The sequence below is a fragment of the Strongylocentrotus purpuratus genome, unplaced genomic scaffold (assembly GCF_000002235.5).
Source record: "Strongylocentrotus purpuratus isolate Spur 01 unplaced genomic scaffold, Spur_5.0 spur5_scaffold_6, whole genome shotgun sequence".
NCBI lineage: Eukaryota > Metazoa > Echinodermata > Echinoidea > Camarodonta > Strongylocentrotidae > Strongylocentrotus > Strongylocentrotus purpuratus.
Window position 1 is genome coordinate 6,590,086 of NW_022145612.1, and position 15,727 is coordinate 6,605,812.

The 15,727-nt window shown below is 36.7% G+C and overlaps 1 protein-coding gene across 4 annotated transcripts in view; it reads left to right on the forward strand.

The window, feature by feature from the left end:
* LOC580494 (diacylglycerol kinase beta) overlaps positions 1 to 15,727 on the forward strand; it is an 85,099-nt gene that overhangs the window by 7,544 nt on the left and 61,828 nt on the right. The gene's annotated exons all lie outside the window — the stretch shown is intronic.

A 15,727-nucleotide genomic window follows, 5' to 3' on the forward strand; every position in this document is an offset into this window, starting at 1 on the left:
TCCACAAGTGCACTTAGAACAATCATAGCATGAATTGCGTAGGTGATAGACGTGTGTAAGTTATTAAAAATCTAATCAATCTTGAACATTTGACTCCCACTATCATGTTGCTCATATTGCGATTGGAAAGTGTTTTTTACTTTTTCTGCCCACATACCACTTGAGCTTCAAACTGGCAGTATGAGAACGACCCTCGGCTGACCTACTGGAAAAGGTCACACAGGCAATCATCTTTTCAACCATTCTCTTTTTACCCGCTTTCCTCCCTTCTCCTCTGTTCTCTAAATTTAGCCTGACTGTGACATTCAGAAAAACACATTATGTAGAAGAAGGCATTCCGGGGCTAGAGATCAATTGCCTTGTGTTTATAGCATTCCATTATGGGTGATAGGGCAGGCAGAGCCGATAAACAGTGACGCAGAGCTTGAAAGCCAGCCTCTACGCCCGGCCAGAGAGTGACATACGGGGGAAGGACAGGAACTAATTTTAGAGCCTGGCTAGATAGGAATAGCCATGGTGAAAAGACAAAAGTTTAATGAAGTAGCTGGAATTTCAATCTGTGCATTCTCTAAACGGGTTGATGATCAATTTTGTCTGTTTTTGTATTCGTGGGCATGTATTTGTCTGGTACACATGTTTAAGTGTTGTAGACAGTGCCATCAGTGTAGGGCCATACCACATAGTCTTGCTGCAAGTTGAACATTGCTTTCCTGTAGGTTTTTCTTTTGACTTTGCTACACTACTTTTGACTTTAACTTCCAGAGACTATGCTGGTTGTCCTTGCATGTATTGTATAGATTTATTTAAGGATTGAACTTTTTTTGTTGAGACTCCTTCCTAATCAAGGAAAATTCCAAAAAATAAAGCCACAGCAAAGAAAGAAATATTCATATCAGGTGCGAAAGATATAGCCAGTGTACCTGTGATTTGTATGAAACCAATCTCAATCTGTTTTAGCAGAGCTCATTTCTGTGCAGTACAAACTACAAAGCCAGAAAGGAATATTAATAAGCACTAGAATTAGTAATAGAAAGAAATAATTTAAGTACAATGGGGAAAATAACACAAAAAACATTTGATCTGTCTTAACAAAAATCTGAATCTGACAGTAAGACAGTAACAAATTCTGCCTTGTCCTTGCCTTTTCCTACCCCACATTCGGCCTTTCAGACCAAACATTGATTAATCGGAAAAGTTTTTCCCGCCGGGCATTCTCCATTACAAATTGGCAACTGTACCTCAACATTCTTGTAATCAATATCAAAGGAGGAACTGGAATTTTCAGAGATGTGAGAAATGTTTTGTATTGAAAAATTGAATCTGCAACACTGGCCTCGTAAACTGTCCAATTTTCCACAGTCCATGATATTGTTTTTCAAGGAAATAAAGGGATGGTATTATTGTTTTGATGATACTTTTTTTTTTTTTTTAAAGATTATATTCTATCAAAAATTGTAAAACTAAGAAAATATACTTCCTTATAGATAAAGAAGATAAATCATTAAAATAGACACTTTGCTTCATCTGCTGAAATCAATAGGGCTTTAACTCATTAAATTATACGATATGTGCTTTCTTAAAGATGCAGGAATTCCTGAACAAACTGTTTGTTGCTTACATGTAGGCTTATATTCTACCCTCATAGGTTGTTGTGAATAAATCATATATTGTCATTTTGGAGCTAGATGTGTAATTGACTCTGTGTAAAATGACATGACTTAAACCTTCAAAACCTTTCAAAACCCTTAATTAACTCAAGCAATGCAAGCAGCAACTTTTATGCAGTATTTCTTGCCCTTCTGGCTCCAAACCGATGACCAGGTGATGATACTGATTAAGGAAATGGGAACAGATAGGGAAACTACTCTTTGGTTGACTTTGACATCCACCACTACATCCAACCGGCAACAGTCTTAAGAACTACAAGATCGTCTCGTCCTTACTGTTATCGTGTCATGCAGTCACGAACAGAGCAACATATTCACTCCTTCTTTCCTCGCACTGTTCGACAGTGGAACGCTCTCCCTCTTGAGGTTGTCCTGGCTCCATCAGTGGAAGCCTTCCAGCGACAACTAAAGACCGGGGGAAAGTAAATTCCGGCAATGTTTTTTTTTTTTTTACTATGTATATATATGTATATATACACCTCTCACCTGCACACCTGGACATCCCCATGTCGCAACACACATGCACTCGCACACATCTGCAAGAATCTTCAGCAGTGAAGGAGGCAGATTATTTTGAAGAAGAAGAAGAAGAAACTACTGGATAATAATATACAAACTTGACCCCTTAACTTTTATCTAAAACCGTTTATTACCTTTCATATCTCTGCAACAAACTACATGTACCTTTAACAAAAGTAATATAAAGTGCAAACCAATAGCTAGCTACATAGAAGGTCAGGGACGAATACATGAGATCTGTGAAGAATTGCTTGCGGGCATAAGACCTTGCTACTCTCACACTCCACACCATCTTGTACTTGTAGATGTATGAAAGGTTCACACGGCAGTCTATTATCTCAAAGTTAAGGTTCACATAGCAGTCTATTATCTTGAAGTTAAGGTTCACACATCAATCTATTATCTTGAAGTTAAGGTTCACACGGCAATCTATTATCTTGAAGTTAAGGTTCACATGGCAGTCTATTATCTTGAAGTTAAGGTCATGGTTATAAATTTTAAAAGTTATCCTGTACTTAGAGACCGCTCAGATGCACTTGTAATTACGAAATTTTAAGTTAACTAAAAAATACAAACCAAAAAAGTTCTTAAGGTGAGCGCGATAACTACAAGCATGGGGGGGGGGGTCCTCACTTGAATTTTTGTGCCATGGTGACGCGATTAACTTTGAGGTTACGCCAGCTTGTAATCAACTTTAATAGATACCGTAGTTGTTTATAACTTTGAGGTTTTGGAAGCTTGAAGTTTGAAACTATGACGGTACCGTGTTAACGTAGTCATAGACAGTGTCTGCAAAAAATCAGTCAAGATGGAATAATAGCTTTAGGATTTTGTGTTTACTGGACGATCATTTTCCTCAAGAGTGTATCTAGATCTTAGGGACACCAGTTGCAGAATGATGCGTTTGATGGATCTGTGTGTGGTGTAAAGGTATAGGGCAGATAACATGTGGGGTGATTCGGAATGTATAACCTGTTGAGAGCTAGAAGGGATTTAACACAGAGTTAACTCCCTTTTGACTCTGAACACTCAATGTATGTGATTAGCTGAATGCATGCATTGTAGTATAATATTGATGCGATATATTAGGTATGAATGCAATAGCATGTTGGTATTTGGGGTGGTTAGCCACCTTTAAAATTTCATAGCATATGACGTGCCTTCTCTCCTGTCCCTTACCAATACCAAAGTTGATCATACTGTCTACCTCATGATCTTTATCCCTCTCTCTTCCCCTCTCTTCCTCTCTCTTCCTCATGCCCCCTTATTATCTCTCTCTCTCTGTGTATCATACCATCAATGTATCTCCTAGCTCTCACATGATAACATTCTATTTCTCCCCCCCCCACACTTTCCCATGCCCTAGTTGATCATACTTTATTCCCCATGGTCTACCTCATAAGTTTTTTCCCCTATCTTTCTCTCTCCATCTCTACCAGCCCACATTCATGTGATTAAAAAATAATTTATCCCCGCATAACCTCCCCCTCATCTCACTCTTTATCATACCATCTATGTATCTTCTATGTCTCTCACGATAACATACCTTTCCTCCATGCAGCCCCCATCCCATGCCCTTGTTGGTCATACTGTATTCCCCATGGTCTACCTCATAATATTGATTCGTGCCTACTCGTCTTTTCACAACACGGTCTATGGCAGGACAGTGACCTGCGCATGGAAGGCACTAGTTATCTCTCTCTCTCTCTCCCTCTCTTTCTCTCTCTCTTTCTCTCTCTCACACTCACACCCACACACACACATATCACTACCTCTTGTGTCTATCCCCTCCTCTCTCCTGTCCCTATCAATCTCTTTCTCTATTTTCTGTTTTGTCTCTCTCTCTCTCTCGTTATTTATTTCTATCCGGACAATATTTTGCCGCCATCATGCAATTGAAAATTTACCTCCATGAATCATTGAGCATTCCCACCAGTCTTAGAGAGTGATACTTGCAGAATAACTCTAGCTTGTTCAACAAAATAAGATAAATTAAGCTCCTCCATCCCCACTCACTGTTAAAGGTTATTCCTCCAGTACATGACAAAAAATTATTTCAACCAAAGTCAGCCACTTTAAATTCTGATGAAGAAAACAAACGGAATGAATGTTTAGGCTACTTTTTTCAGTTATAATCATTTCTGATTTAATTGAAATTTGTCTCACTCGTATCATTAATGATTTGTTATTTGATGAGAAAGTACTATACAGTGAGTCTACCTGTTGGTCCATCAGTTTAGTGATTTATTATCATAGATGGATAACGAATTAAGGATGTATGTGTAGATCTTTTTGCACAATTGCTTTTAAATCATTGAGGTATTAAGAATATCTTTAATTAATAAATAAGAATTTCACTCTTTGAGTTCTCACATTAAATAAACAATGTCATTACTAATGTCATTTTATGTTTTGTTGCCACCTTATTTGTCTAATACAAATTTAAAGTAGCATATGTGATCAAATCCCTCTGCTTTCTGGGATGTTTTAGCTAAAAACAAGAAGAAAAAAAATAGAATGAAACATAAAAACAGATTCATGATGCTCCTGTAAGTTGAGATGTAGATACAACAAATGGTTTCTGTGGCAATTTATAATTGAATAACAAGGTTAACATGTATTGGGGTGTAGCTGCGTTTGTTCAGTTCTTCAATTTTGTAATCTAATAATGCATTTCAGAGATTTGATTGTAAAAGTGAGCCCATGTGGAGAATTGTTTTCAGCATAGTCACATAATTGGGTCAAGAAAAGATGTTTTGGAGAGTTGTGATGGTGGTAGTCCCTGGAATTCTGGCGAAATCAGCTGCTATCTTTTTGCTCAACATTTCATTTGCTTTATCTTCTGTATTTTTCGTGTAGTTATACTTTTGCTTTGCTACTCTTTTATTAACTTTAACTGATCCTTCTTTTTTTCTTTTAGGCTTTTTATATCATACCTCTTTAGTTTCTGGTCTACACATTCTCATCCTTATTTTTTCTTAATATTCTCTTAATATTCTCCTCCTCCTGCTCCTATGCTACTATATTTGATAGTCTATATACCATATGTCTCATAGAAATATAAATTCATATATCTTGAGGATTTTTGTGGCAATATTGCATGCTACCACTTGATTTACATATTGAGAGAGGAAGAAAAATCAAAACTTGGCATTATATCAACACTCAACATTCCTTGAACGTGACCTTTCAACATGTGTTATATGTTGGTTATTTATTAGCTCATGCAGTTTAAACTGACAAGTGAGAACATGTTCCTGTGCCTTTAATGTCCTTTCAAAAATATTTGATAAGAAATAACAGAGTGTTGAAAGTTAACCAGTAACTGCAAGGGTTTTCCCCCATCAGTAACAGACTTGTTTGTCATGGTTTAAACCAAAGGATGCTAGGATTCTTCCAGAAACTGCTGGGAATAAGTTTTCCGTGATGTTATAATATAGTTAGGCCATTGTTCATTACTCTTCTCCTTTGTTACAAAATAGAATGAAATATTAATGTTTTTTCTGTTTTTATTTTAATAGATCATTAACACAGAATTATCATGCATGTGTATGATTCCTTGGTGTCAATTTATTTATTTATTCATTCATTTATTTATTCAATTATATTCATACAGGGTTCATAAGATCAGCATTTTTACTGTTTTCTGTCTTGGCCCTGATATTAACCTCATAAATATATGAACAATTATGAAATTGTAAAATTCATTACAGACCAAATGATAAGATGGAAAAAAAGAACAAAATAATCCAATTAAAATGTATGATGAATATAACAACTAAATAACAGATTACAAAGAATAATAAACATATTAAAATATTTTAACAAAGAGATAAGAGGGTATTGCATTGTGAAGGGTTTAATATTGATCTTTCATTAAAAAAATAATTATCTAGGGAGTTAAGGAATATTTGAAAAGGTATTTCCTTGCAGAATTTTATATGTATTTGTATATACATACTAGAGCTTGTTTGGAACTCTTTGCAGTTACTACGATCTCCATTTACTTGAAGTGTAGGAAATCAGAGGATTTAATCTGTGTAGGTCAGCCATGGAACAGCTAGACGTCCTGGAAGTGACTGGTGGTATAGACATGTCATTAAGTAGCTATAATGATCTCCCTTGTTACTGGTCAGGTTGCAGAGATTAAACACTAATTGGACGAGAATGAGACAAAATGATCCGCTCTCATCCTCTTAATCACAATAAGGTCCAAAGGGGCTTCATGTGTTGCAGCAGTGTTTCACAAACTGAACACCCTAGGATCTCAAATTAAAGCACATTATGTACCCTAGATTGCAAAGCACATGGAGTGTCAAGTCTAAGAGACATGAGTGCAGCTCTCAATAACTCACTGTCATTATACACGTTTGCTCTATGTATTGGTCTGTGATCCACCATTTGCTCAAGCGACAAATGCTCTGGGCTTTATTTCATCAAAGATATAGGGTTCTGGTTCTGGTTCCAATCAGGATTAAGGTTAAAATTAGGGAGAGGATTAGTGTAGGAAATTTTCTGCAGAGCAATCGTCTTCAGAGCATACGCAATACAATTATTGATAACTTTCAAAAACTCTTCTGTATCTATTTAGCATAAGTTAACTACCACTTTTCCTTTGTTTCCTTTGTATCTGGGAAGGCAGTGGAAACATATAAAATATTATAAATCACCTTTCTTTCAAAACTGATACCAGTTTGTCAATGTCCTTTTAATTTTGAACCCTGATCAGTTAAGATCAAGTAATGGTATTTTTGGTGTAATGTGAATTATAGCAAATATTGAATCCTTGCGATTCAACACTACTAAATTAATTTAATGTACAGTCTTTCATGTATGTATTATTACTATTTACTTATTAATCCTAAATTTCAAGAAATAGGCTTCTGCAGCAATCATTATTTTGCTCACCTAAACTATAACATCTATCATAATCAGTTTCATTATTGCTTTAATCCACATCCTATCGTCTCATGAGTTGTACGAAATGTGATGATAATTACTAAGTTCATATCTTATGCAGACAGCAGAGAGATAATGTAACTTTTTGTTTCTCCCCCACATCCCCTCCTTCCACCCCTCTCCCCCTCTCTCTCTCTCTCTCTCTCTCTCTCTCTCTCTCTCTCTCTCTCTACCAACTTCTCTCTTGGGTATTTATCTCTTCTTTGAGAGGGTCAATAATCATTATGCATCAAATGATAACACAGGATTGCATTTTCTAAGCTTTTCTTCTTAAATTTCCTTGAGGCGTTTTGTCCTCTTTCCTTTAGAAATTTGCAGTTAGGGTATCAATTTGACTCATTAACTGCTGGTAGAAATCCTCGTTTTTTATATCCACAGATTAATAGATGCATTATGAGTACTGATATTTAATATATTTTTACTCTGAAGATAGAGATTGAATGATTATTGAAGTGGAAATTTCATTTAAAGTAATGTTTGTATTTTAGCTACAAACATATTAGACTGTACATGTCATTTATTTGGAACCAGAAGGTATTAACTCATGTACATTATTTAACACAGATTGGATGACATTCTGACTCCAAACAGACATATATAATTTTGGAAATGAGTAAAAATGCAAATTGGGATTATTTTTCGGTTAAAGAAAGTTCTATAGAATATATCAGATGCTATTGGTGTATGAAGCAACAGGAGAGGGATTGAAATTAAACTCATGCCTGGGAGTTTCCAGCCATTGCGTAAAACAAGAAACGATAAGATATAACTCAAGACATGTCGGATGCATGAGCACACATACACTCTCCCTTAACACACATCATGAACACACAAGCATGCAAACAATATACAGCTGTGATCTGTTTTGGTTATAGTGTACTGCTGATTGCGCTGGCCCACAAGCGTTCAATGCACATCTACTTATTGGACAAATCAGAGAACTATTTTTTCGGTGCTGTAAACTCAGGGCCATGCAGCCCCATGGGGTTTGTCTCAGGTTTGCATCTCTCTCTTTCTCTCCCTCTCTCTCTCTCTCTCTCTCTCTCTTTCTCTTTCTCTTCTACAGCTCCTAGGCTTGTGATAAAATATGAATTGAAAATCTTGCCCATTAAGGCACCAGTCGCTATCGCTTTTCTTCATCTCCATCCTCCATCTTTGTCAACTCGCTCTTTCTCTTCTTTCTCTCTCTCTCTCTCTATTTCTTTGTCTTGTTCTTTTTTATCCCGCTCCTCTCTCTTCTTTTATTCCTTGTGCATCTCCCCTCCCGCTCTTGATCTTTTGCTTTATCTCTCTGCCTCTCCCCCTCTCTACTCCCCCTCTCCCTCTCTATACCCTCACCTCTCTACCACTATTGCTTCCTTTTTTCTGTTTGTCTGTCTCTCTCTGTCTGTGTCTCCCCCTCTCTCTATTTCTCCCTTTAGAAGCCATATGGGAACTCTTCTTCTGTTCCCTTAGCTAGCTTTCATGAGACTCTCCACATTCTCCCCCTACCTTATTTTCATCTTCACCATAAGGTTATAGCAGGTCGTTGGTACCCACGTAAGGAAATGGCTCTATTACCCACTACTTAAAATGCCGAATTCTCGTCGCTTGTTTGTCTTAGCGAGTGGTGCTCTATGTTAGCGTGTGCAGTTGTTTTTCTTCTCATTACCTATGGCAATGTGTCTCTGCATGAATATGATTAAGCGTGTTTGCGTTGAAAATGGTCCCTTCTCTCTTTTGTTTTTTTACCCATTTCACACACTATTTAAAATTCAATCTTGTCATTTATCTTATTCTAATAAATGTAATTTGATGAAAAAGTTGATAACCATAATAAGGTGTTTTATTGATCACAAAAAAATTCATCAATGCTGTTCACCTGTCATTCCAATGATATAAAGATACCCATCTGAAATGCCTCTACATGTTTGCATGTACATTGAAATCAAATTGATGATAACAAGAGATGTCCAGTGCCCAAGTCCAACCAAACATAATGAAATATTAACTGCTATCCCAATCCATTAAAGGGGAATAGTTGACTATCGTCCGGACAATCCTATTGTTCAAACAGGTGGTTTCAGACACTGAGTTTGACACGCAGCTTGGCTATTTGAAAGAGAATGAGACGTGGAGCGCCTGTCGTTTATTCATATCTCGTAACACCTCTGGTGATCGAAGCTCAGTCGCATATGTCATCATCACCGCTTGTCCATGGGACAATATCCTGGTATCCAACGAAGGAAAGTGTGAGAGAGAGAGAGAGACAGAAAGAGATATAGAGAGAGAAAGAGATAGGGGAGGGATACGTGAGAGAGAGAGAGAGAGAGAGAGAGAAAGATAGATTAGGGAGGTAGAGGAGAGGGAGAGATAACAAGAATAGAAAGAAACACAGCTGATTACTAAATGGTGTAGTTGTCCACAGGACAATATGACATCTAATGAGATAGAAAGAGGGAGAGAAAGATGAAAAGAAAGAGGTTTAGAAGGGAGAGAAAGAGAGAGAGAGGGGGGAAGGGGAAGAGATTTTTACGGGGGATAGAGGAGAGACAGAGATAGATAGAATGGAAAGGAACACAGCTGATTACTACATGATTTGGTTGTCCACAGGACAATATGAAGTTCAATGAGACAGAAAGAGATAGGGATAGGGGAAGGGAAGGGAAAGATAGAAAGAATGCAAAGGAACACAGCCGATTGCTAAATGATATAGCTGGCAGAGACACAGCCAGAGGGGCAAAATATTATTTGTTGATGTAATTCAGTTTGCGCCCTATTTGCGGTCTGGGAGCGTATTTAATCAAAAGCAGACGGTGATGCCTTCCAAATGCAGCTGTTCTACGAGATGGTTGTTCTCGCTTAAGGTTATCAGGTATTTCTATAGGAAACCAATATCCACACGATGATATTCTATTTGCAAAATGAAAAGCTTTGTTTATTGATTAATTGCATTGTGTTTTGGAGAGCATGCTCAGAGGGTACTAATTGCAGGTTCATCGAATAATATATTTTTACTGAAAGGTTTTAAGAATCTCTAGATCAGGCCTTCTCAACTGGCGGCGCGCGCGCCACTCGTGGCGCTTGCGGTCAGTCAGAGTGGCGCGCGGCTGTTCCAAAAAATAAATAAAAATAAATAAAAAAAATTTAAAAATTAAAAATTAAAGAAAGAACAAATTAAAAAATTATATTTCGAAATAAAAAACTCAGCAAAATCAAAAAGTCGCAGTCGAAGTTGAGCCCAAACTGTAAGCAAGCCATTTTGTATGTTTGATTTTCACTTCATTTTGACATTTTCCGTGTTTATTGCACCAAAATAACTACATATAACTTGACTTCCAGTGTAGATTTTAGCCAGGAATTATAGTAATTATTTCACATCAATATGAAATTATGATTGATGTTTTATGGAACAAAAAGGTGTTAAAAATGCCACATCTGGGCCTTAAGAACGCCCTAAAATCCACTAGCTTCCGGGGCCTTTGCCCCTGGACCCCACCCAGTATCGGCTCGGTCGCTACGCTCCCTCGCATTCACCAAACATACAGGTTGGCACTTCAACCTCAATAAATTTTTGTTTTGGCGCTTCTAATAAACTAGTTGAGAAGGCCTGCTCTAGATAGTCAATTATCCTTCTTTTTTGTGTGTGTTTTGCTATTTTATTATCACTTCTCTTTTGGTTTCATCTTCAATAAGGTGTATTTGTAGAATTTTATTTAATAATATTCTGCTTTTATATAGCGCCCAATACATTGATACAACAATGTGTCTAAAAAGTGCTTTACAGATATATTATTACCTCGGTCATCAAATTCAGGCTTCACCACACACAATGTATGCACATTCTCCACTCCCTAGGGATCATTCAGGCCAGTCGCCTTTTTACAAGCGCACACTTGCTCATCCAACCACATTAACTTTCGCATCCTACCGGGTATACCCATTTAACACCTGGGTGGAGAGTGGCAAATATAGATTAACGTCTTGCCAAAGGACATTAGTGCTGCGGCGGGACTTGAACCCTGTACCTTGTGATCTGCAGTCCGGGTGACTTATCCACTAGACCACAACACCTCTACAAGCTTTAAGCTTTTAATTGATATATAGTAGTTAAAAACATTTAATTATTTAATTAAATTTTCCCCCTCCATCCTCTCTCGCTCCCCATTTCTGTCATCTCATTTTCTTCATCTCTGTACATTGTATTAATAGAAGATTTTCTCCTACCCTTACCATCCTTTCATCCTCTGTATTCTGTTTTAGTATATTTCTCTTTCTCTCTCTCCTCCATCCTCTCTCTGCTCCCTGTTTCATCCATCTTCCTGTTTGTGAAGTGGATTGGTAGAGATACTGGAAGGATTAACCCAGTTCTGCATCAATGAGAATGCCAATTTATCTGCACGTTCTAAAATTAGCACCCCTAATCAGAATGGTGGGTCCCTTTTATCCTAGCCTCCAGATCAGACTCTTGGTTTAAATTTTCATGTATTTTCATCAACTAATAATAGTGTATCTAAAGGCATATAATGCTGCCTAGGACATCAAGAAATCTCATTATCATATTTTTATTTTTTCTAAATGTTGAAGTATTTAAAGGAATATTGGTTATACTTAATGAATAAACAACCCTATTTTGAAATTATTATGAAAACTTGCTATAAGTTCATGAATGAAGGTAAATAAAATATTAGTCATTAAACAGATGTTCATTGTTTTTTAGTTTTTAGTTCTTAATTGCAACTAAAAACTTTTGATTTCATACCTCACAAATACCTATTTAATTTAGATAATATAAAATCTGAGATATATTTAGGATACAAAATGGAACTCTTAAATGAATAACGAATTCTTTAGTAAATAGAGAACTTATTCAATTTGTTTGTCCTATAAAGTAAACTTGTGCAGATTGTGCATCTGCTGAAGTTGTCGTTGTTAGGGGGGAATGACTTTTCTTAAGCGTATATGCAAATCAAGAAGATAATTATGATTGGCGCAGTTAAGAATGAGAGGGTCAGAGATTGCTTACCCGAGAATACGGAAATGTCAAGAGTATAAGATTTCAACCATCTTTGAATAGACCAGTCAGTGGTTTTAGGTGTTTGTGTGTCCGCGTAAGTAGACAAGGCCAATGTGCACATGTACATGTACATACAGCACATGGAATATGGTTTATCTGTCAAGGAAAGAACCAGAAGGGTGTAAGCTCATACTTTTAGACAGAGTTGCCACCCTTCTGGCCCTCTACTTTATAGTTGGTTATAGAATCAATTTATGAATAGTAAAAAGATATGAAATTGATCTCAATGTCTCTGTGTCTCGTGTCTCTCTTTCTCTCTCTCCAGTCAATTTCTCTCCCTTTATATATATATATATATATATATATATATAAACATACTATATTTCTCTCCCTCTCTCTCTCTCTCTCTCTCTCTCTCTCTCTATCTCTCCCTATTTGTGTATGTATCTTTCCTCTCTCCCACACCTTCCCTGATTTTGAAGAGTACAACTTTTTAGAAAAATGATAAGTTATTTAAAAATGGAAATACAGAAATGTCATGATTATCAGATTACGCAAGTGAAAGAGTGAGCATTCCCTCTCTTAATTAAATTGGGTCCTTATGCTGGAAACAGAGAAATTAATAAAACATGATTACATCCGCATGGAGCAGTTGTAATGTGGAGTGTTTTAACATGTGTGAACATTTAGCCATTCTTGAAGTAGAGATAAGATTTAATAAAGTGATATAGCATCTTTATCAAAGAAGATTCTAAGATAAGAAGCAATGTATCTCAAGGAAGTTACTGGTATTTGGCCTTTTCAGGCAACATTTTGATATTGCAGATCCGGTAAAAAAAAAAAAAAAAAAGTTTTTACACTTTTTCCTTAGTTCATAGTACTTTCATGGTACTCAGCAATAATGCAATTCATATTATTTTATTTGTAAATTCATTGAAATCAAGTGCATTTTACTAGAAAATTTTACTCTGTCATTCAAAAAAGTATAATTTCTATACTGACAGAACTTTATTTAAAGAATTTGTAATATTTGCAATGAAAGCTAGGAATGGTATGATATGTTTGAAATTATATACTAAGTATATATATATAAATAGATCCATCCGCTATTTTACTCCTGGATTCTAATATAGTTATTCTAAATCCATTGAAATTGGGTGCAAAAAGTAAAAGAAAAACCAAAAAAATATTATTAAGTTCAAGAAATACAACTACATGTATATAGGTGGGCTAGAAAAGTCAGGCAATTAAATATAGAAATGTACATGTATGAAGTTTGCATGCATGTACATGCAGGCAATAATGTATGTTATATCTGAAATGGTTGCTATGTAGATTAAAGCTGTGCCCACATCACATCACAACTTTTATTTGCCCATATATATACCCTCTAATGACGTGTACCAGCAACTCTGTCACCTTATAACCCATCTCAACAATCCATTAATTGATTATGAATAGCTAATGACTAAAACATGCAAGCAAGAAAAAAAAGGTGACTTTAAATTTCCTGCAGAATGGTTGATCGTTATTCAGGCCGTTGTTTGCTCTTACCCCCTCGCCTAAAAGCGTTTGGCAAACTGTGAAAAGGGGGTTTGACTCTTATTGGCCTGTTGGCTTTTCATTTGAGGTTAGGCTGATCTGATTACGTGAGATTAATTGGATGAAGAACGAGAGATCGAGTCAACTTTGCTGATGGTAATTAGGTATTTCAACACTTGTAATGGCATCTGACATGCCTTTTAATGATCCAAAGCTACAGCGGTGCACAGTTTAATTACTTAATCATGTCCTAACTTGTCTGTTAATTCAGATTTATTTCTGTCGTCATAGGGAGAGAATTCTCTCTTTGTGCATACTGAAGTACAAACTAACTGTCATGTTCCCATATGAAGAGCATGCAAGACATTTTCAGTAAATTTGATGAAACAGAAAAATTAACGAGGGTGCAAGGGAAACATTAAAATCTGACTAGCATTCCTGTGACATCATAAAGCCTTTCTCCATCGCTCTTCTTGTTTTCATATTTCTGCGATTCCGTCTCGGTGCTTCACCATGACACACACACACACTCTACAGTAAAATACGTCAGAGACCCATCTGTGTTAGCTTCCCCCTCTCTCTCTCTCTCTCTTTCTCTCCATCCCTCCCTCTCTCCCTCCTTATCTCCATCTCCCTCCTTATCTCCATCTCCATTTGGTACTCCCACGCCAAACTGTTGCTGATGATGGGGAAGATAAATAATTCAGTATTTTCATCATGACACAAGGTGCTTTGCTTCACACACTCCAAGCAGGGCTGACATCATCAGTGCCTAGATCTCCTCCTACCATCCATCCCTCACTCCAAGCAGGGCTGACATCATCAGTGCCTAGATCTCCTTCTACCATCCATCCCTCATGAATCAATGTTGAAGGTCGTATTCTCCTCCATCCTCTCTCATGCTCTCTGTCCCTCTCCCTCTCCCTGCCTATTCATCTGTTCATTTCTCCTTTCATATCTCTGTCTTTCTTTCTTTTTCTTCCTTTCTTATGTCTTTTGTTATCTCTCTCCAATTCTCTCTTTCTCTTTCTTCCTCTTTACCTCTTTTCCTCTTTTCCTTGTCTCTCAATGTTCATCTCTTTCCCCCTCTCCATCTCACTCTTCATCTCTTTCCACTCCCCTCTCTCTCTCTCCTTCTTTCTCTCTCTCTCTCTTTCTCTCTCTCTCTCTCTTTCTCTCTCTCTCTCTCTACCTCTCACCAAACGGGCGTTCTGTTGCTCTTTTTTATGTACAAGCACGTTCCTAGTAACGTGGTCATCTCTTCTCAAAGGACTCGCTAAAACTAAAGCTCCCATAGCTCATCAGTGCAAACACTTTATCATCTATTGAGAACCAGAAGGGCGTTAACTCCTGATGAAGGACAGGACGTAACGCCTTTTTGACTTTCAGCAGACCATATCTCCCTTCACAAGAGATTAGGCTTCTAAGAGACTAAAGCACCCTAGAAAAAACAGCCAAGTTGATCAGCCAGAAAATAGACGGAGATACAGTTCTTATTTTGTAATTGTTTTGGCTGTTCACTAATGTAGGGTGACCATAACCTTGACACAAATGGCCGTTACTCTCCAATTAGGAACGGACGAGATAAGCAAGTAAACAAGTTTGTAGAGTGGTTATTCGGTGTATTTGACCGTGGAAACAAAATGAGGATAAATAGAAGCGTTTATTTTAGTATTTCATTATTAAATCTGTAACAGTTTGTGTGGAGGTGGAACGAATGACATTAATCCATCTTTGTATGCACTGGTGTGTTGAAAATAATCCAAAATTGTGGATTCCATTTCAATAATTAAGTTAGACATTTGAAATTTACATTTTCTATTGACATTATGATACACAAAATTTATAAGTTTTTATAATGCAAACAATTGATGTAAATATAATCAGCAAGGATTTATATTGTTACATTATTATGTATGGATGTTGTATCTTACTAACATCTACCGAGATGAATATATACAATTATTATGTGTACTTTATGCATAAGGTGACGTATGTGGTACTGTTTTCATGAATAGTGTAATAAGATAATGAATATGATAAA